This window comes from Leguminivora glycinivorella, chromosome 15 (assembly GCF_023078275.1).
Source record: "Leguminivora glycinivorella isolate SPB_JAAS2020 chromosome 15, LegGlyc_1.1, whole genome shotgun sequence".
Classification (NCBI taxonomy): Eukaryota; Metazoa; Arthropoda; class Insecta; order Lepidoptera; family Tortricidae; genus Leguminivora; species Leguminivora glycinivorella.
Genome location: NC_062985.1, coordinates 19,168,920 through 19,191,418, shown reverse-complemented (window position 1 = coordinate 19,191,418; position 22,499 = coordinate 19,168,920). Strand labels below are relative to the sequence as shown.

General features: G+C 36.0%; 2 long non-coding RNA genes across 2 annotated transcripts; both read left to right on the top strand.

The window, feature by feature from the left end:
• Positions 1-9,803: 9,803 nt before the first annotated feature.
• LOC125234008 lies at positions 9,804-11,314 on the top strand. The gene is made up of 3 exons (XR_007177918.1): positions 9,804-10,484; positions 10,768-10,870; positions 11,176-11,314. It is a non-coding gene; the product is annotated as an uncharacterized LOC125234008 (long non-coding RNA).
• A 264-nt stretch (positions 11,315-11,578) lies between these two features.
• On the top strand, positions 11,579-13,980 carry LOC125234007. The gene is made up of 3 exons (XR_007177917.1): positions 11,579-11,621; positions 12,091-12,165; positions 13,820-13,980. It is a non-coding gene; the product is annotated as an uncharacterized LOC125234007 (long non-coding RNA).
• Positions 13,981-22,499: the final 8,519 nt, after the last annotated feature.

Genomic DNA, 22,499 nt, shown 5'->3' with positions numbered 1-22,499 from the left:
AATCCCGAAGGAAATATGCACCAAAAAGTTGGTCAAGGAAAAGTTGATTCGCCGTAAGTTTTATATGTAATAACGAGTCCATTTCCTCGTCATAGACGCTTGTTCTGTTACAACTCGCCCCCGATTGGATTTCTTTTATAAAATACAAAGTGGTTTGTAAAAAAATCCAATCTCACTTAGCAAAAGAAGCAATAAAATTGAATAAAAGAAGAATATCTCTAGATCAGTCGGAAATATCCCCCCATTTCTAATCGTGTGGTGTGTATTCCAATACTATGCAACTGCTAGCGACTCAGTTTTGAAATTAGCTCATCAGAATTTCGACAATGAACCATGATAACCCCTTTCTCAGAGTCCACGCATCGCCAGGGATACCAGGTTGTGAATCTGATAGGTCCTATTAACCCGTTCTTGCTAGCTCGTTCCCCGGTCGCGGCGAATATTCATTCCATCCACACTGTTGGACCGGAATAATTATCGTAATAATTTCAACGAGTTCACAATAACTTCCCACGCAATTACGAAGAAACCTTTAGAGCTCTCATTATAAGTCCAGAGCCTTCAATCTCCATTGTCGGAACTCAAACCAATTTTTCTACCTAATCACTCCAGCCACATGTTTTGGCGCATGTCTCATACTTGAATAAAATATACTGACTTAAGATTTGTTTGGATGTGTTTTTTTTTTTTATAAAACAAACCTTAAATGACATAAGCATGTACCTCAACTTGGTACCACATCCTTGATCAAATGAAGAAATGATTTGATGATACTAAACTTCACATATTTGAACACATAACAAGGAAACAAATATTGAAAAGAGCCTCGTTCTCACTAGACGATTTTGGCCCTTTTATTTATGTCGATTGTCAAATACATCCCATTCAAGATGAGGTGTGTGGATTCAGTGTGGGTCTTATTACCTTGTGTAGTTAGTAGTCACAAAAAACTACCCTTGAAATGGGTCGAATCCATTGGATTTTAACCTAACCAATAAGAATTTTATGACTAATGTGTTCCCAAAATTCCCCCCTTGTTTGTTCCCGCAAATTCCGACCAAACTAGTTTTGACCACTTTCCAGCGCTGTCTGTCTATATCAATCCACTCATTCTATAAAAAATACATTCAAGACACACATCATTCAGTCATTCATCCCATTCAAAACATTCTTACATCTACATAAACATTCATCATCTCTAAATTATTCACACACACACACAATGTAACCATTCTTACTTCCTCATTCGCTCTTTCACTCGATCTCAACAGAAAGCCAACTCTTTTAAAAGTAATCAAAATAACGAATAAAAATGGAAATAAAATTACACAACAACTTCAAAAGTTTACGTATCCCATTTTACTCCACTCTACCCTGACTCGAAGGCAAAGAAAATTTCAATTTATTTATAATAGGTTTCATTTTATACATCTATATTTCATTTTATAAAATAATTACTAACCGCAAACAATTTGACAATGTGTGAAAATTATTTGCTGCACATACTAAAAATAAAATGTTCGTACGGACAAAATGTTACATTTTATGTAAACATCTTTTATTTCACAGTCAATCACTGTAAGGGTTCTACCCTGTTTTCAATTTCCCTGTCTTTTGTTCATTATTACATTCCTCAGTGCAAAATTGATAGCATAAAATGCAAAAAATTTATAAAAGTAAGTACAGTCACTTAAGCAAAATAGTGGCCCTACCTACTCCGATCTTTGTAGAACAAAATACTGACCGAGTTATGCTTAGAAACGAGGATCTGCACTGGTGATTACCGATATTGTACAGTATACCACCCTATATAATGTAAAAAAATGATAACGCATAAATAATAAATATCACTGCTAACTGTAATAACTAAAATGAAAAATAGTTTATCCACCGCTCTGAATTTTCTAATGTCTACCCCAGGTAGACTAGATACTATATGTCCAATTATGATTATATTAAAAGAATCCAACCATACAATGAATGTTCAATACATTCTCTATACAAAAAAAATTTTAAAAAAAATTGTTGTCCACATAATGAACCGACTTCTTTATCTAGATAATAAAAAAAATCCGTATTATAGATTTACATCCACCATACACCACTTTATAATCCTAGGAATGAAACTACTAAATGACAGTGAAACTTTACGATGGGCTAGCCAATAAGGCCCTTTATCACACTCATATCACTATAGAAATAAAATTAATTTTAGTCAAAATTTTGACTTCTACCACCCCTATAATAATAACAGTGAATCTCAATAAAATTTTGAAAAACTCATGACGCATTTAAAATAATGATAATGATGATGATGATAAGAAAGAAAAATAATAATGTTCCACATAAGTATGTCGCAATAAATAAACATTCTTTACTAAGAAGTCATTGACTTGTAACCAATGTACTCATAAAATTTACATTATACATCATGTAATGTTCATAATAAACGCATAATACAATTTTGCAAAAAAAAGTAATTGCAGTTTTGAAGTGGTTTTCATATTTTCAATTTTTTCCCGCAAAATATGATGTATCCTTAATTTTGATATGGTTTTGATATTTTTTGTAAAATATAATGTAACATCAAATTTGATGTGGTTTTGATAAAATATATTCCTTTTTTTTTTCAAACTATCTGCAAAATTTTATTTTGGTTTTAATTGCCTTATGATAAAATACAAAATGATGGCATAAGTAGGTTCAAAATACTTTTATTTGATTGGATAATAATATAACAAAATAATGAATTTTTCTTGAAACAAGCTTAAAACTTGTATTGTCCTATTCTATGTCCGTGTCTTCAATATTGTAAAACATGCCCCGACAGTCTTTTGTAACCTCAGACAATTTATTCCTTCTTCATGGCATTTGCAGCTGCAGCAAACTTAGAAAATTGTTAACAAACACGACAATGGGCTGAGAAACTTGGTCATGGTGTCTCTCTTCCTTTTTTCTCCTTCATACTTGGCTAGTTCTATGATGAGTTCTTGAGTAGCTAATGATGATGATTAAATCCTGCTGACCCTCCTCAGAGGCATTTCCACTGGCCCTGGTCCGACGCAAGTAGGTAATATTTCAAGATCTTCCTAACTATTCTCTTCTCAGTCGGTGTAATAGCCTAGGACACCATGAAATCTCTTCCGAAGACATGTTGCACACTTGATCACAATCAGCATAACCGCAAAAGATCCAGTTACTTATTTTTGAACACAGCAAGTAACTTGAAACCAATGAATATTTCTTCAACTCTAAAGTTGGCTAGTCCTTATTTGTCCAATCATTGGTCAAAAAATAAAATATTGCATAAATCGAGTGCGAGCGAGCGTGCAGTTCAGTTCAGACGTGTTTTAAATATTATTAAAATAAATCAAAAGTACAGTTTTTCTACAGTGAACTTTATCCCAAGCGCTTTAAGGCTCATATCCAAGTGACTAAGAAAGTATTCCTTATCTCGCTAACTCGACTTCGACACCTCAAGCGCCAAGGAGCTACAATGAGTTTAATACTACGCTCACCGGATGGAGGCGGTATTAGCGATAGCCAGCCACTTAGCGGATCACAGCCCAACCTCGCAGCGAGTTCGGAATTAGATACCCAAAAGGTAACTTTTCGTAATAAACGAAAGATGACAGATGTCTCAGACGACATATTAACAGAAATGGGAGACCTAAAAAACCAGCTGGCTGAGATGATGTCGCTTTTGAAATCTTCTACCAAAACCCAAACAGAAAATATCGCAACTCTCTGCCAGGACGTAAGTACTATCAAAAACCAAATTACAAACATATCCAACAGCATCGACGCTATTTCCACTGAACAAAGCCACTTAAAAACTAATATAATAAATTTGACCGCATCCGTTAACGCTGCCGAAAATAAAACAAAGCAAATTGAGACGGACCTGCAGTCGTTAAGAACAAATATTCAACAAGGTTCCGGAACACTGACACCTGACTGTTACAATAACGTGATCGCAGAATGCCAACAGCGATCCATCCGAGGCAGAAACCTTATAATAGTTGGTATCCCAGAAGCAGGTCCTGAGACATCAGACAGAGATGCCTATGACAAAAATGAAGTGGATAAGATTATAAAAATAATATGTAATGACTACCCCGAACCCCTAAATACCATCCGCTTAGGTAAACATGTGGAAAATAAAGTTCGTCCAATAAAGGCCAGTTTCTCATCTGAGGCGCCAGTAAAAAGCATTCTTCGGAACAAATACAAAATCAAAGCACAAAACGTTAAAATCTACTCTGACCAAACTCCTCATCAGAGAGAATACCTAAAAAATGTGCAAGAAGAACTACAAACCCGAACATCCAACGGTGAGACCAACTTGTACATTAAGTACGTCAAAGGCGTACCAAAAATTATGTCTTCCGGGCCAAAAAACTCGATGGGAACGGACACGGAGACGAGTACTGTACAAAGTTAAAGATATTAAATACCAATATTACTTACCAGATCGCAACTAAATACTCGGAAATAACTACTACTAAGAAATCACTTAAATGCTTCTACGCAAACGTTAGAAGCATTATAAGCCCTGGCAAATTCGACGAACTGAAATGTGTCTTAGACTCCTTCCAAACCACGATCCATGTTGTTGCTCTAACCGAAACATGGATAAAGGACGAAGATGAAGCTAGACGACTACAACTCCCAGGCTACGAACACTACTACAATTACAGGGAAAACACAAGAGGAGGAGGCGTTTCTATTTTTATACACAAAAACCTAAAACACAAATTTATTGAAGAGCATACTATAAATGACAATCATTTTATTTGGATTCACATCGAGAAGTTCTCCTTAGATATAGGCTGCGTTTACAAACCAGAGCGCACAAACTCCACCCAATTCCTTGAAGAGTATACAGGACAACTACAGAAAAGAAAACGGCTACTGGTTTTTGGTGACTTTAACTACGACCTACTCAAGCCAAACTCGACCGTCAAAGATTACAAGCAAACCCTCAAGCAAAACAGCATAATAATACTAAATAAGATTGACTCAATGTTTTGCACTCGCGAAACTTCAACAACCAAAACCATCCTGGATCACGTATGCACCAATATAAAACAGCACGACTTTCACCTTTCGATCACTGATTCTGAACTTGCGGATCACAAACAAATATACTGCGAGGTAAAGAACTACCAGCCACCTATTAGGAAAAAAGTTGAATATACAGTTACAGATTATACGATATTTTACAAAAATGTTGGTGAAATCAATTCACATGACGATGATTTTGAACGACTCACAGAGAAACTTACAGAATGTCTAAATAAAAGTAGAACTACCAAATACAAAATCCTTAACCCACCTAAACAGGAGTGGATAAATAAAGAAATAATAAAGGATATAGACATAAGAAATACACTATGGCAAGCTTTGAAACATAATAAAGAAGACGAAAAACTAAAACAAGACTTTGACAAACAAAAAAAGCTAGTAGCTTTAAATATAAAAGAAGCAAAGAAAACCTATTACTACAAATGTTTCAAAGATTGTAACAAAAAACCTCAAAAAATGTGGTCGTTAATTAATGATCTTACTGTCAATAAAACAAAGGGTACAAAACCACTGGAAAAACTGGAAATAGCTTCAAATACCTATACAAATACAAAGGACATCTGCGAGCAATTCAACGTCTACTTCTCCACCATCGGATCATCTCTTGCTGAGAAAATTAAACCTGTAGATCATACCCTGGCTTCGTCCTCATCTTCATCGCTACCACGGCAATCCGCGTCTCTCTGTCGACTGGAACCAGTGACTACCGAAGAAATTAGTGCGATTATAACCAATCTAAAATCGAATACTAGTGCTGGCTTGGATGGCTTGACCGCGAAACTAATAAAATCTGTCAAAGATATTATAGCCAAAAATCTTACCATGTGTGTCAATAAATGTCTAGAGCAGGGAGTCTTCCCCGACAGCCTAAAAACTGCTAAAGTAACACCTATCTTTAAATCAGGTACACAAACAGATCTCGGGAACTACCGCCCTATTTCTGTCCTACCTGTAATCTCTAAGATCTACGAAAAAGTAATACACGAACGCATAAATAAATTTTTAACGTTTAACAATATTCTTTCAGATAGACAATATGGTTTTAGACAAAAATCAAATACCTTGTCAGCAACAGTTGACTTAGTCACGAAACTAAAAGTTCAAATTGACCAAAAACAACTAGCAATAGGAATATTTATTGACCTTCGAAAGGCATTCGACACGGTATCCCATGACAAAGTACTAACTAAGCTAAACGATATAGGAATTACAGGAAAAGCCCACGAAATACTAAAATCATATCTCTATAACCGTCATCAGGTAGTAAAAATTGACAAATGCCAGAGTAGCCCAAAACTTATCACATATGGCGTACCCCAAGGCTCGATTCTAGGGCCGCTCCTATTCCTCATCTATATCAACGACATACAGAACCTGGGGCTTAAAGGAGAACTGTCTCTGTATGCTGACGATACGTGTCTTTTTTACTTTGGTCGTAAAATCGAACATATTCTTATAAATATACAAAATGATCTGGATATTCTAAACACGTGGTTCCGAGCAAACTTACTTACCATTAACATCGATAAAACCAACTATGTTATATTCGCAGCAATAAATAAGAAAATTGACGAACACGTACCACCATTTATAAACAATAAAAATATAAATTTAAAGACAAGTGAAAAGTACCTTGGCCTAACTATGGACAGACATTTAACCTGGAAGCCTCACCTTGAAAAAATAAGATCAAAACTAACCTCCCTCACGGGTGCTATTCGCAGTATATCGCGTTGCCTTCCGCAGAAAGTAAAGTACCTAATATACAATTCATTAATAAAACCCCACATAGATTACTTGGTCGAGATCTGGGGCGCAGCAGCAAACAGTAATCTAGCTAAAGTACAAAGAGCTCAAAATATCCTGATAAAAGTTTTATTTAATTATAACTACCGAACACCAACTCGAAAAGTCTATAGAGAGTTAAAAATCATGAATATCACTCAATCATATATATATTACACGTGTCTGTTAGTACGAAAAATAGTTCATAAAAATATAAAATCACACATAAATTTCACACAAAAACATCATTCACAAAGGATTAAATTACGCAACGCGGACCACCTAGTTTTACGGCCAGCAAGGACAAAATATGGTAAAAAGAGTCTAGTTTATGAGGGCGCTCAGCTTTACAATAAACTGCCCAAGGATATAAAAGAATCTAAATCTATGACTAGTTTTAAAAAACATCTTAAGTTTTATATAATTAATAATGATAATATTGAATAATATTATAATATCACGCGTGTGTATTTGTTACGCAAATACCATGTCCGCAAATAAAGCATAAATACCTATGTCAGCAATTGTAATGGTCTTATGAAATATATTTATAAAATAAAATACATTATGATACAGTACTTATACCTAATAAATAAAAATAAAATTAAAATTAAATATTATACCTAATATTCTACTTAAAATAAATGTAAGTATAGCAATTTAATTTCATAAAGCTACGAAACAATAAAAATAATGCACGTAAATTTTCTATAAAAATAAATAAATAATAATAAGCATGGATATACATATTCACGAAATTACGGAAAAAAAAAACAATCAAGCAAAAATAAAACAAATACATACACAAACATTTTAAATGAAAATAATTAGGTACTGCTAATTCGTATTACTTGAATATGTATACACACAAATCAAAATCAAAGCTTACAAATTGCAACAAATTACCGACTCCACGCTATCGTTTCGTAGCTCACTGACACACACCAAGTTATTTTCACGAAGGCTGCGGAGAAAAAAATGATACCAGCGTAACTTGACAGCGAGATCTTTACGTATTATGCCTAACTGAAGACGCCTCTCATATTGGTCCACTATAATGCTAATGCGAGCACTATGCAATATGCAAATGTTGGGAATAACAGGCTGGTCGCTAACTAGTTGGTGCGTTTTAAGTTATCTGAGCCGGTCAACTAGTTGTTTCTACCTACATTCTTTAGAAGCATTGTTGTAGTATAAATGTTTGTTATTATTTATCAAGTCTGCACGTTTGTTTTAAGTATTTATAAAATATTGTGTTCTCATATAAGTGAATTTTGTAAATTCTTTATGAGAATAAAGTTCTTAAACCATAAACCATAATATCATAAACACTTGTTATTTCACTAGCGTTACTAAGCATGCACTTAAACACACACTGAAGTTTTCACCGCATGTTTCCACCGTCCTCGCTGATCCACTATGTTCAATGACAGAACACTGCTGTGGTAAGAATCTATCTTAGGTTAAAACTAAAGTTAAGTTAAAGACTTCCAATAAACAGAGGGAAAGATAAAATAAAAATCACAAGCGTTAAAATATTTTCCAAAAAAAAAATATGCCAACTAAGGTTGCAGGACCATCTAGGTACTTTAACCATATGAGACGTACGTCTCATTTACGTTCACCTACAATTATTATTATTTTTTTTTTTTTTCCTCAAGTATGATGTCTGATCGCTAAGTGACTTTAATTTTTCTAACTCAAAAATTACTGCAGACTATAAAACTCCGTCTTGTTTGCTCAATAAAACTAGAATAGGGTAAATTAACTGGGGTTTTGAACACTTACATATATGTATTTTTCTTGATCGGCATTTTCTGTTCCATTCTTCTGTTTAGTGTGGCATAATATGGCACCACTAACAACATAATCATATTGAAAATCTTCAGTAACACATTGGTCCTATGAGCAGGTATGAGACCAGGCTCAAAAACTCTTACTCCTCCGTTAGTTGACATCAAAAGCCGGGTACTTCAACTCGAACGTCCCACGAAATATCTCAATGTTCACTTCATGTTTTTCGCGTCCAAACTGTTGCTAACTCTGTCTCCATGTACTCAAGTCTTGCACTATTGCACTAACACCTTTTTTAACTAACTAATTATGGCCTAAAACTAATTGAAATTACTATGTTTTCACTAACAGAGCTCTTCGTTTCAAAACGTAGTTAACTCTCACATTTCTCTACGTGTGATAATAAGACGTCACTAAAAATCACACATGCTCCTACACTATCAATTACACTAATTATTTGAAGCTACATAACACTATAATTTCAGTGAAATCGGTTTTCTTAAATAAAATTTAATAACTTCGCGCTCAGATTTTTTTTCGTAAGGAACTGTCACTGTCAATATTGTCATCCTTAACCGTTTTTTTTTTCTTTTACAATTGTCCTCATGGGCGTATTTTCATTGTAAACACACTAATGTGTTTTTAGTAGTCACAAACATTAAATCAACAAAACAATTATTTGATATCATAAATTTAGCCTATCATAATGTTCAAATATTTGACTAGTTATTAGAAATATATAATTGATTTTTTTTTTTTCATAATTTAATGAAATCGAACGAAAACTATCGTGTAAATTTGTCAATGCGTAGGAAATCGCGTGTGCGCATCGGTTTACAAAAGTGTGACCACATTAAAAATATATTGTGAGATTCTTTAAGGATCTAACAGACGGTCGGACCGCACTTGTAAGGGGACATGTGTTAGGCCCTATTTACAAAATACCGTTCAAAATCTACACAACTTGAATAGTTTGATGTGATTTAAGCAATAGAAAATTAAATTAACAAAATCTTTTGTATTTAAATACATCTATTGTATTAATTTTACTATAATGAAGTAGAGAAAAATGAAGTAAAGTTTTGTAAATGACAACACCGGACAATAAATTACTGAATTACTGAATATCTTTTGTCGAAAATTGTATGACCGATCAAGCGTACCAACTTAAAAACAATGATAGTTTGTGTAATGTCACCGATAGAACACCTTTTGGCGAAGATATATGTTATCTGTGGTTAAATTATTTTCTCTAATCTATGTCATGCTTACCGCTAATCCGCTTGTTCGCGAAAAAATGGCAGATCCGTTTTTGTTTTCTTTAGCTCATTATTAATTACGTGATCTACAACTAGAATTATTTAAATATTCGCTTTATTTTAATCTGCTTAAACAATACGACAGGCAATTCTGCGCCGACGCCGGTCATGAACCGTCCATATTCGCCATTTTGTCATTTAGCAAACTAAGAAAATGCAAACAAAACATTATTTGCCCTAAACACGCGTTACTTCTAAATAATTTTGTCGACAAAGTGAGCCTGTTTTATCAAATTGAACTCTGAACTGCAATTGCAATGTAATTTTCCGTTAGCGAAAGTGAGGTTACGAAATTGACATGACATTATTGTTGGAAAAAAAAACGTGAATGCAATGGACATGTGTTTTGTTGTGTTTCTCATCAAGATAATAGAAGAATTTAGTGCTCATACTCATGATCTAATGAGCAAACAGCCCATGTAAAGGATGTCTTAACGGGCCATGTCTCTACTAATAAAGTGAACAATTGCCTTCTCCAAAAGCAGCTTTGCAAGAAAGGTAAGCTTTTGTTTTATTATTTGATGTGTTTTCAAACAAGTCGTTGTTTTCGAAACCCGGCAGAACATACTTGCGAACTACAACGACTAGACCGAATATATATGGTGAAATGTTGCTTATTTCATTGTTCTGTCGTCAGATAAGTTAATGATTAGTAAATTTCCCACGTTACTTTCTGACTTTCACATTCCCTAAGAGGATCTAAATGTACGTGAAATAGGCCTAACTGTCAAAATAGATTTGTTACTTTCAATGAGGTTTATATGGTTGTTTGATTTTTCAGTCAACATCTAATTGGAACTCACAATGCCCGACACCTCCACACATCTGCCACAAATTCCATGGAAAACAATACCCACAGAAACTGAACATACCTTGGTTAACCGGTAAGCATTAAAATTATATCTTTGACTAATTTACTTGACCTAGGTCTCCTAACTGTACTTGGAACTTGTAATGTTGTTTCCGTTCCAACCAATAAAATTTCTCAAGCTTATGGATTATGGAAAGCAATATTTGTAGGACCTCAAATGAATGTCATGACATTTAAAAATAGGCATTGAAACTTGTCAAAACTTTAATTTTGTATTTTTGGATACTTAAATAAAATTATGTAGAGTAAAAATCCAGACTTAGCATAGATTTTATTTCTGCTACATTGAGTTTAAACAATGTATGTATTAATTTTCAGTATATGAAATGGGTAACCATCCTCGAAGAACATCAACCAGCCGTCGGCAATGTGCAGGTGGACTGAGGAATTTTCCGGTGTGTCTTTTTATGGACTGTACTCCGTCTTAGCACAATTCCCAAGTAAGTACAAAAAATCATTGCCACTAAACAGCTACTTTTTAACTTAATTAACTCTACTTAGTGAGTAAAACGACTCGACAGGAAATTTTACATAGAAACATGGATATGGTTGTTCTTCTTCTTTTTTTTCTTAACCATGAATGGCCTAGATAAATATAAACAATCTTAATGATACGTATTTATAAATAAGATTCCTTAAACATACATACACCCTTTTTTTTAACTAATTTTTTTTTCATATATACAATTTCAGGTTTTACCCGAGAGGCCATGCTTCAGGTTGGACCGTCTTCCATATATCTACTGACTTCATATAAATGAAAGGTACTTATGTTTTATTATAATAACACGTTCTAATTATTAAATTTTATAAGTGAACAGCTCATGGCATCAATATTTTATCTAGAAAATTGAAATGAAGCGTAGAGCAAAACGGCGAGGCATGAGCGACCGGATAAAAATCAAACTTAACTGACTCATCATCATTTTATTGGCTAAGCAAACTTCTTACTAACTTATTTATGTACTAACTCATGTAGTTATGAACTGCAAGGCAGAGGTTCTCAAACTTTTTAATATTTTTTTTTTTTTGTAAATTTTGCTGTATACTTTGTATTTTCTGACACAATATTTCTCACGGGCGTGTCTTAGTTCCAAAATTAAGGGACGCGCCCCCGTGAGTAGATAAGTAAAATAATATTGTTCCCAATTGGCAGAACCCCACTCTAAACAATACCCCTTTTCTTATTCTATAATATATGAAAATTTCTAATGTCTGACTATTTCCTTTCAGTGTACTGAGGACTCACTAATCTGCACTACTAGTAACAAAGTAATCCGACAATCAGACTGGACCCGGTCATGTTAGGTAAGTTTACATACTTAATGCGTACCACATACCACATACTATTTCTGAACCTCAGTAAAATATGGTTTTATAATGATAATAGCGCTTATTACCTATGCCTATTTAACAGGAATATTACAAGTTTCAATCAATTTTCCTGAAATTCATTAAGCAATTGTGACAATGATCAAGCAGTGGTGGAGTTAGGGTATGGCGAGGTACGACCTCCCAGATGCTGGTAATGCTAATATTTCGTAGGATATGTTTGACATGGTTGTAATGAAGTACAGTATGTTGGCATACTCCTGACTTGTGAAATATTGTATAAAAGCTGTGTACCCAATCTACCGAACATAATAATTGTATGGTTTTACACTTACTATTTTAGACTAGCCTACAGCTTATCATGTAAGATAACGAACTCATGTCATATGAAGCTATTGAAAATCTTGTTTATACATACATACTTATTTGTGTTACTACAGTAAAAATATATGCGTATAGAAAGTTGAAATTCGTACAGTGGATTTAATTTATTGAAATAATTGGCAGATATAGGCTATGGTGACCTCTCACCATCAAGAGGGACATATGCTTGTTTACTACGGATGTAATATGAAAATATATGATGACTTATAAGCTAATGAACTAAATTAGTCCTAACATGATTAATACGTATATCTTAACAGACAGAAACCTGTTCTTCTCACGGCTGCGCTACAGTGACAATATTTGGTACAAACCGTACAAACAATATGCCAAATTATTGTATGATGTATGAAATCCTGTGAGCCAATTTATAGATTATAGAGTTACAACTGAAATGCAAACAAACCATCCATCGAAGGGTGTACTTGTCATAGTACCACATGCGTGTAGCTATTCAGTATTCATAGAAAAATGGCGGGACGCCCCATATAATATTGTACTTCAGCGCGACAATGAATAATCGCGCCCCCATAGCCATTAGACTAGAGCCTATCTTCTTGTATTACTAGGTCTTAAATCTAGGGCTTAGGTATCCTAGATTATTTTAGGAAAATAACCTTACATCTAGACTGTAGTTATCCTGCCTATAAATGAAATTCTGTATAACAAGCCTGCTAGGAATATGTATATCATCAGAGTGTTCATAGACTATATAAAACAGCATCGAAGCTATCCGATCTCCGGTGTGAAGTGCAAACGTGATGTGAGATTTCAAAATAGCCCTGAAGATGGCAGAGCCTGCTATGAAAATGTACTAGACATATAGAGAACTATTTGTTTTAACATGAAATTCTATTGCTATTGTACATAGTTCACACACTTATGTTTCCAATTCCGGTCACTAGGTGGCAAACTCTTCTAAAGTGCTACAGTTCCGCGCCTCCGGCCTTTTATTTTAGGTACATGGGTATTTTTTCTATAAGTACCTAGTATTTTACGTACTAGCCCCGCCTATCCCTCAGCTAGAAAAACATACATTAAGGCACAGAATAAATAATAGTACTACGCATAGGCGCAAGGGAACGTCAAGATGTGCCAATGCCAACAATTGCTACGTAGCAACGCAACCGAATGGCCTAATTGGGACGATGTTTAGTTCAACTACTACGATTATGAGCTAATTTCCTAGAAATAAATTTGTCTTAGTTTACTACGTTACTTTAATTTTATTATTTTTATTTTTCAGAATCCAGAGGTAGGAAATGAACATACAATCGACTCCGCATCGATGCATGACCTCTCCCGGAACGCGTCAAGAATTAACAATGGAAGAAAATACTACAGACGTGTTTACTAACAATAAAGTTATTTTTGTTTTTATGAAATAGCGATTGAATAAAAATATTAGGTATATGAGTTTTATTTAGAGATGAAATAAGTCAGAAATACAGCACACCCACTCATCTTCACAACAACAAATGTAGCCTGGTAAGGCTAATTCCTATTATTTATTTATAACCCTTGGTATCCAAGATGTGTTCTACAGAGCACATTTTAGATCCCTTGGTCACGGAACCAAATGTAACTAAACCTCCGCTCACCTTACTTATTTACTTACTTACTTGACTAACCAACAGTATAGCTAACCCCCCTTTAAATATACCCCGTAAATTTGGCCTTGTGATCGTCTAGCGTGAATAAGTAGAACCCTTCGATGTGAACCGCGATAACCTAGATCCTTTAATGAGTATCAGCTGTATTTTTGACTAATTTTTAAAATTTTATTTATTTATATTTTGGAGAAGAATAAAGGTTATTGTAGCATAATAATATAGTGTTATAGAAGAGTATTTTATCAGATTTAGGCCTAGAAAGTTATGAGTGAAAAAATTAATGACGTGATAAAGGAATTTTAGAATAAAAGTTAGTGAGTGAAACATACATGAAATAAATATTAAAAAATATTTTAGAAAACATCGGCTACGCTCTATTTTCGATTCCGGTTTGGGGTGAGAACTTGCGATACCGTCTGGAATCCTTAGGCCCAATCAAACCACATTATCGGGCATCCTAAGCAAGTAAGCCTGAAGGGCTATCTATCTACAAACTAACCCCCTTTTTGTTTTGTTTCTTGTTCCTAGCTAAACCCCCGTTCCCCAATACTGCTAATAGACCATAACTTCTCGATCTTTCTAATGTTTTATCGAAACACCGAGCAGTTGCTAACTTTTATAAGAAATAAGTAAGTCAAACTTTTCTAAGCTTTAGACTTTCCATCAGTGGACGGCGCTCGCATGCCACTGGGCCCTATAACAAACCTATGCTTTTTATTCCAAAGAATAGTTTGTTTCTCTAACCAACTTGATAGAATTTACCTTGAAAAACCAGTTAGCAACACTAAGTGTCCCGCAGCCACACCGAAAAATCAGAAATTGCTACCACAATTATTAATTTCACTCAAATAAATTAAGTAATAAGAGATTTTATAAATTACCAGTTTTACCACATATTTTAAGATAGTAAACACCACATTTAAAGTCCATTTAAACCATATAAATAGTAGTAGTTAAATTATCTCTCCACAATACACGTTGACCAATTATATTCCAAGACCAATCATAAAAGAACTCTACTTTCATAGAAATAGTGTGTGACTTTACCCTAGTCCTATCGTTTTCCCTACTCTAGCATATCTGAAACACAGACCGTCACTTACCATAGATCTTGTGTTCAAAATATGCACAAGTGTATCCCTACCATAAGCTGTACAGTTCAGCCAGCGAAGCTGAGATAGGCAACCTATAGGCTTGTGTTCTTATCCCCCCCTCTGCTCTTGCCCGCGGGCTAGGGTAGCAGAGAGTAGATCGCCCTATCCGTGTATATATCCAGTATTCCAGGACACACCAGTACCAGCCACATGAGAGACCCAGCTGCGATCAACTTTACTTAGATGTGGATTGATCACAACCGAAATCCCCAGCGACCAACGCCAGCATGGACTAGAGCACCGAGTAAATAAATATAAATATATATAGGACCCCAGCCTCAAATACTGCCGACTTCTGTGAGCAAGGATTACTCCTAATGTCTTTCGTCAATCGTGAAAGTCCTCACTTCCATCTAACAGTTGGACTCTTTGAGACCGGTGAGAAAATACGCTTTTGTAAGTAAATAAAAGCGCCCAAGCCCTCCACTTGGAACAAAAAGACCCCTAAACGCCTCTTATTTGACACCGTAAGGGAAGAAGCGCCTAGCCGGACAACAGTCTGTCACAAACAATGATCTGGCTTATAACTTTCACAAAATAACCCCATAGAAAATTACTAAATTCAATTTTACTGACCAACTAAACAAACGAGTGAAGTTTCCTTTACGTGCTATAATCTAAGCTTAGTTTTGCAAGAATTACTCCCTACAAAACCAAACACAGACTTATCTCCAAGCACCAGCCATACATCGACCCAGTCTTTGTATTGCTTAACGGCACTCATGAAACAAAGCACAGAAAACTTCACTATACACATCAATTTAAATGTAACACTACACTATAAATAGAACACTAAATTAACCCCGCAACTGACGGTAAAGCAATTCCACCACAGGTCCAAGTCCAACTGTACGACGATATTGTCCCCGCACAATCAAACAAAGACACAATTTCAAAGTTTACAATCACTTAGAATAATTTCCAAGTAAAAACAAACAGAGAAATAATAGCAGAACAACTTCACTCACCAGTATAACACACGAAAGCCAGAGACACTGTTAGTCTTGTGGATATTGTAAGAATGACGCGCGTCGGCTCCCTCCGACCCTTTTAAAGATTCTATCTCCGACTTCCGACTTCCGACATCCGACTTCCGACTTCTGACATTCGACTTCCGACTTCTGACATCCGACTTCCGACTTCTGACATTCGACTTCCGACTTCTGACATCGGACTTCCGACAAGATGGCTACTCAATCGTGTGCTTTGTTTACTAAGTCTTATGCCCTATGCATTAGAGTTCACGATTAACACACGGATGTTTGCTTATCAACACGTGCCGAGTACACGTGTTTTAGAGAGAGACAGAGCTATTGATATTGATACCTATGTAGTCCAATAGTGGAGCGATTCGCAAATATTTTTACGTAAATATTATTTTGTGGAACATTCTTATTTATTTTGTAAGTAATTTCGCAATGAAATATTTTATCTGTTACTAAATGTTACATTGAATGATATATTCAGGAAGTATAATAATCAATATTAGTCATTATTACCTCTCTGACTCGTAATTGGAACCAAGACATAATATCGGAACGTTACGCAGCTGACAACTGTCAGTGTCAGTATTCCGTCCATGTGAACGTAGTTTGTTGATAAATACGTTTTTCCAACCTGTTTTGCACCAAATAATAGTGAATTTTATGAGTGAAGACGTGACTAAACATGTGATAAACCATCAAAGATATTATTTGTTAAAATATTCAATGAAATCCCGAAGGAAATATGCACCAAAAAGTTGGTCAAGGAAAAGTTGATTCGCCGTAAGTTTTATATGTAATAACGAGTCCATTTCCTCGTCATAGACGCTTGTTCTGTTACATTTACTGTGGAGAGGTCGATGTAATGTAGAGTACGTGCGAAGGCCTTGAAGTTGCTCTGTTGCTTTCTCATCTTTTCTGACAACTTGGCAGCATCGACGCTTGGTTTTTCGGTGATATTGAAAATAGGTGCAATTGCGAAAGCAGAATTGATTGTAGCCTGGGTGGCCGACCTTTCTTGATCTACAGATTGATGGGTAGGGACGGCGCGGCTTTGAAGATCCGATGGCCCAGGTTGCTTTTCTTCATTTTTGGTTCTTTTTTCAGCCCAGTTGGGCATCTCTGACGAAGGGAGTGGTGAACTTTCTGTTGGTTTTGGTGAGATTGGTCTCGGTCTCGGTGATAAGGCAGCCTTTTGAACTGTATCCAAATGATCAAGCAATACAGACCGAGCTGATTCGTAGAAGGATTTGGTTTTGATGTATGTTTTTTCGGCAAAAGATGTGCAGTCCTCGTTCTGGAATTCTAATAACCTTGCATGATTGCTTTGAAACTCTTGCCAGAACCCGTCGAGGCCGGCCAACTTGTTATTGATGTTAGACATAGTCTCAAATAGCCTGTTCATATTGGCCATGAGCTGATTTTGATCACTGCAAATCGCTTCCATTTCCTTGTCTAAACTCATCTTGATTTATTGATATGTAGTAGAGTAGATTGATAATTTGATAGTGAGTATTAATCAAAATATTTGACAATACTGTGGCCACTGATGTATGATATTGATATTGATTACCTTGGTTAACTGATTAAAAATTGATGATAATTTGATAATAGCTGCAGCACTATAATGATGATTTTACAAGTTCGAGATTCCTCTTACTTGAATTGATAGTAGACGTCTTCTGTTGATCTTGATATCTTCGATGATGAATAATAATCTTTGACAATTTTACGTGAGTGACCCGATGTTACATGTTTAATAATGCAATGCAAATTGAAAGTGTCTCCTTTTTAAAGTTTTATAAAAAAGTGCGCATACATGAGATTTATTTTTAAGGAAAACTTATTTATAATTATACACGTAATTGTTTTACTCTCCGTACGAAGTTGGGGTCGCCCGCTAGTTAATATTAGATTAATTTAGACGATAATCAAATTAATTTACCGTGGCACGAGTAGAGACAATTATAGGTAGTAATAAGTATTAAATATCAGGTTGGAACGAACAAAGGGAGGAAGTATAATTATACATAGTAAGAATAACTGACTCCATGAAGTAAAACATTGTTTACTCATGCTTTGTGGTTCGATATTTAAAAAGAAGAATACCTTTGCACGTGTTTTATTCCCTTTAGACGCGTATTTTTTTACCACCAAAGCTCGTAATGAAAATTAATAACCACAAAATTAAAATTTGGGTAAAAAAACTCCGACATAGCGGACCGATTTTCATGAAACATGGCTAAGAACACTCCTGATTTATTCAGCTTTCAAACAAAATAAAACTTAATCTAAATCGGTTCGGGAGCATCAATGGGAGCAGCAATCGATGCCACAGACAGACAGACTGACATACAAGTCAAAATTATAACACCCCGTTGTTTTTGCGTCAGGGGTTTCCTGAGAACATGATATTCGACGAGTCGAGAACGAAATAAGTCTATATTTATAAAAAAGTTAGTATGTAAGTATGTAAGCTACTGGGTTCTCTTATTTATCGCCGAAAATTGTATGGCCAAATATCACTCCCCAACTCACGTTGTCACTCGCGGAATTTATTTTTACACGACTGCCCCAAAAAAAGAGTGTATTGTTTTCAGCGTTCATGTTTGTATGTAAGTATGTATGTATGTGAGTTTCTTTGTTCCACCATAACTTCTGAATGCCTTAACCGATTTAAATGAATGATGTATCATTGGAATCCTTACGTCACCCCAATGAACATAGGATATGTGACGTCACTTAAAATTCAATATGGCGGGCATATTACGTCATAATGCGCAAACTTTAGAAAAAAAATTTTTGCAAACCTATCGAGTAGGGTATCAAAATGAAGAGCTTTTAAAGGCGATCAATAATATATAAATATTATATGCGTTCATGTCTTTTTTTGAGAGATTAAGAGTTTTCAAAATATGTAACTTAAACAAATCTAATAAAAACAAATATTATTGAATGAGACATTCAAATGAAGACTTTAGATAGAGGATAATAGAAAATATAGGTATCCGGAATAACAATAGGTGTTATTCGGGGTCCTAATAGTTAATAGACTATGAATCGCACGAATAGGGTTGAAAACGTTAAAACTTAATCTAGCTTAACTTTATTCCAAGCCTGAGATAGCATATTGACCAATTTCCTGAGGCCGAAGGCCGGAAGGCGCCCACAGGGGGAGACAGATTGAGACATCGGCGCCGGCGCACGTTCGCTTTGCTCAAAGCTCGCGACTATACATGTAGCCGGCGTGATTTTAAATTTATTTAATTCCTAATACGTCTTAGTGCTCGTTTAGTACCAAGTAACGTTTGTATTTAGTGTTTAAATCCCCAATTGGGGAGCCATATTACGGCTGGAACTACAGCCCAGGCCGGGTTACGACGGTTCCGGAACCTCTTCACAAGTTCCGGCAGATCCGGAGCGGAGCGGCTGACGTCCCTCGGCGCGTTCCGTCTCCAGCCCGCAACGACACCAGCAGCTTCAGGGAAGTACTTGCGTGGTGGACCTGACCTCGGAGCAAAATCAGTATCGGCCTTACGAACCCACACCTAACGACCTTTGTTCGTGTGCTCACGCGGAGTTACGGCGAGAATAAACCAGTTCTTTATTTTAACTCGTTTGTTTTATTCCATCTCGCCGTCAACCGTAGCACTGGCGCCCATAACGTGGTTTTTTCGTAGGATCTGATTTTGCTCTGAGTGGGTAACTGCGGTTTGTGTGTTGTGTGGGGTTTTTTTTTTTTGTTTTTATTGTGAAACGTTTCTTTCCTTTTTGTTTTATTTTTTGGTTGCCGCAACTACTGTGTACGGAGTGAATTTTATTAACGTTTTTTTTTTTTCAATACTTATGTGGTATAGTCAGCCGCATTTCTGGTAATTTTTTTATTGTTACTTTTTTGGTTGCATTTTAGTAAATTGTTTAAACTTGTTCTTAAATTTGTTACTACAGTCGGCCATATTAAGTGTACTGCATAACTTGTTATTGTTTTTTTAATTTGTTTTTCGCTCTGTATGCATTAGTTGCATTTAAACGCTTTTTCTGTTTTTATTTTTGTGTTGTTCTATTTTCTTTCTTTCTATCTGCTTTCCTTTAATTCTTTTCAACTAAGGGAAATAACAACCAAGAACGTTCGTAGTTTTTTATTTCATTTTGTAACAGACGGAGTAATTTTTGTGTTTGTGTTCAACATTTATCCAATTTCATTATTTTATTTCAAACGGTTTATTAAAAAATAGGATACCATGGCTTATCCAATAAAATTCATGTCCCTTCAGAAATCTGAGCTTGAGTACGAGGTAGCGATACGGGGTGAGACCCCTGGTTCCACGGTTCAGGAATTACGTAAACAAATTGCAAAGTGTGGTCCGTTTTTTCCCTCCGAGGATATTCTTGTCAGTCCTTTTGATTTGCAAGACGACATAGATGGCGTTGCGGACGTATTAGTAAAAATAAATTCTTTTTTGGACTCCAAACCACTAATTAAAAGTACGTTGCTTCGTGCACAAAATTTAGTGCACCATTTATATCATCGGTTGAACCGTATCGCTTGCGACAACAAAGATCAGAAGGATGCTTATGATCAGTGCGTAGTTTTGTACAAAAATTGCTCGGACCGGCTTAACTCTCTTAAAGAGGCCAACATTTTGGATCCGTTATTTTCGAGTAGTACCGATGCGCCTACTGTTTTGTCTACTTCTTTATCTCCGGTTAGCGTCACGGTCACGTGCGAGGGTAGCGAAGCCAACAAATTATCTAAATTGAAGTATGACGGCACGTCCTGTGTGCGGGCGTTCATTGAACGCGTGTCTGAGTTCTGCCTCGCGAAGAATATCTCGAGTAGTAAGGTTCTTCATAATGGTACTGAGATATTTACAGGCGGCGCGCTTCATTGGTTCCGTAGCGTCAAGGGTCAGGTTGCGAATTGGGATGATCTCGTAGTTCTCTTAAAGCAGGATTTTGGTCAGGCCGATTACGATTATAGGCTGACTAATGAAATAAAATCACGTACGCAGGGGGAGACTGAAAACATAATAATTTACTTGTCGGTTATGTCAGGTCTGTTTTCTCGTTTGACAAGACCCCTGCCTGAGGAGGAGAGGCTTGAGATTTTACTCCATAATATCCGTCCTTGTTATACGAGCACCTTATCTTCGGTTGCAGAGATCAAGTCTATTGAGCAGTTAAAGGCGCTTTGCCGTAATTATGAGAGTATACAGTCGCGTCTCTCTCACTTCAAGGAACCTCCAAGGGCAAATGCGGATACACTGGCTCCGGAGTTTGCATATTCTGGTGGTTCGACTAAACCTAAAACGAATTTTAGCAACAACTCGGGCTATGCTAATAGTAAGTTTGGCTACAACAGGTTTTCCCAAAACCAACAGGACAGTAGGACTTTTACTCATAATGGTAATCCTAGTAGTGCTAATTCTAAAGGCAAACCTAACTATGTGGACGCTATTGCTCCTTCTACATCTAAGACACATTTTTGTGTTAGATGTCGGGTAGACACACACTCCCTGAGACAGTGCACGGCAAGCAAGGACAAGATTGTATGTTTTGGTTGTGGTCGTGACAATGTCAAGGCTCCCGACTGTCCGAATTGTAACAAGAATAGGAAGCCTTCTCAAAAAAACTAGTAGCTCAGAATTGTGTCAAGAATACTAACATAGCCAATTTTGATAAGGATGACTGGCAGGATTGGCTACGTACAGTCAAATTATTTTTTAAAGCGTACAGGGTTGACGCAATTCTGAGAGATAAATTTGAGGGGGATGATAGTAGACCGTACGTTCAGGTTCGGATTAACGACGTAACTATTTCTGGATTATTGGATTCCGGCGCTGCGATGACGATTTTAGGCAACGGGGCTCATAAGCTGTTGGTTGATAGCGGGTTGAGGATTTTGCAGGAACCAATCAGTCCTGTCACTACAGCGGGTGGTCACCTTTTGCGCAGCGAGGGGTATATAATGATTCCGGTGCATTTTGAAAATAAGTTTCACATTCTAAAGGCTTATGTCGTACCGAGTGTTCAGAACAATCTCATCTTAGGGGGCGATTTCTGGCGTGCTTTTGAGATTTTGCCTAAATACCTTAGCAGCATTGTTTTGGACGAGTCCAAGACTTTTTTTCTATTACTCCATCGGAGCAGAGTTCTTTTATTCAGGGCTATGATAG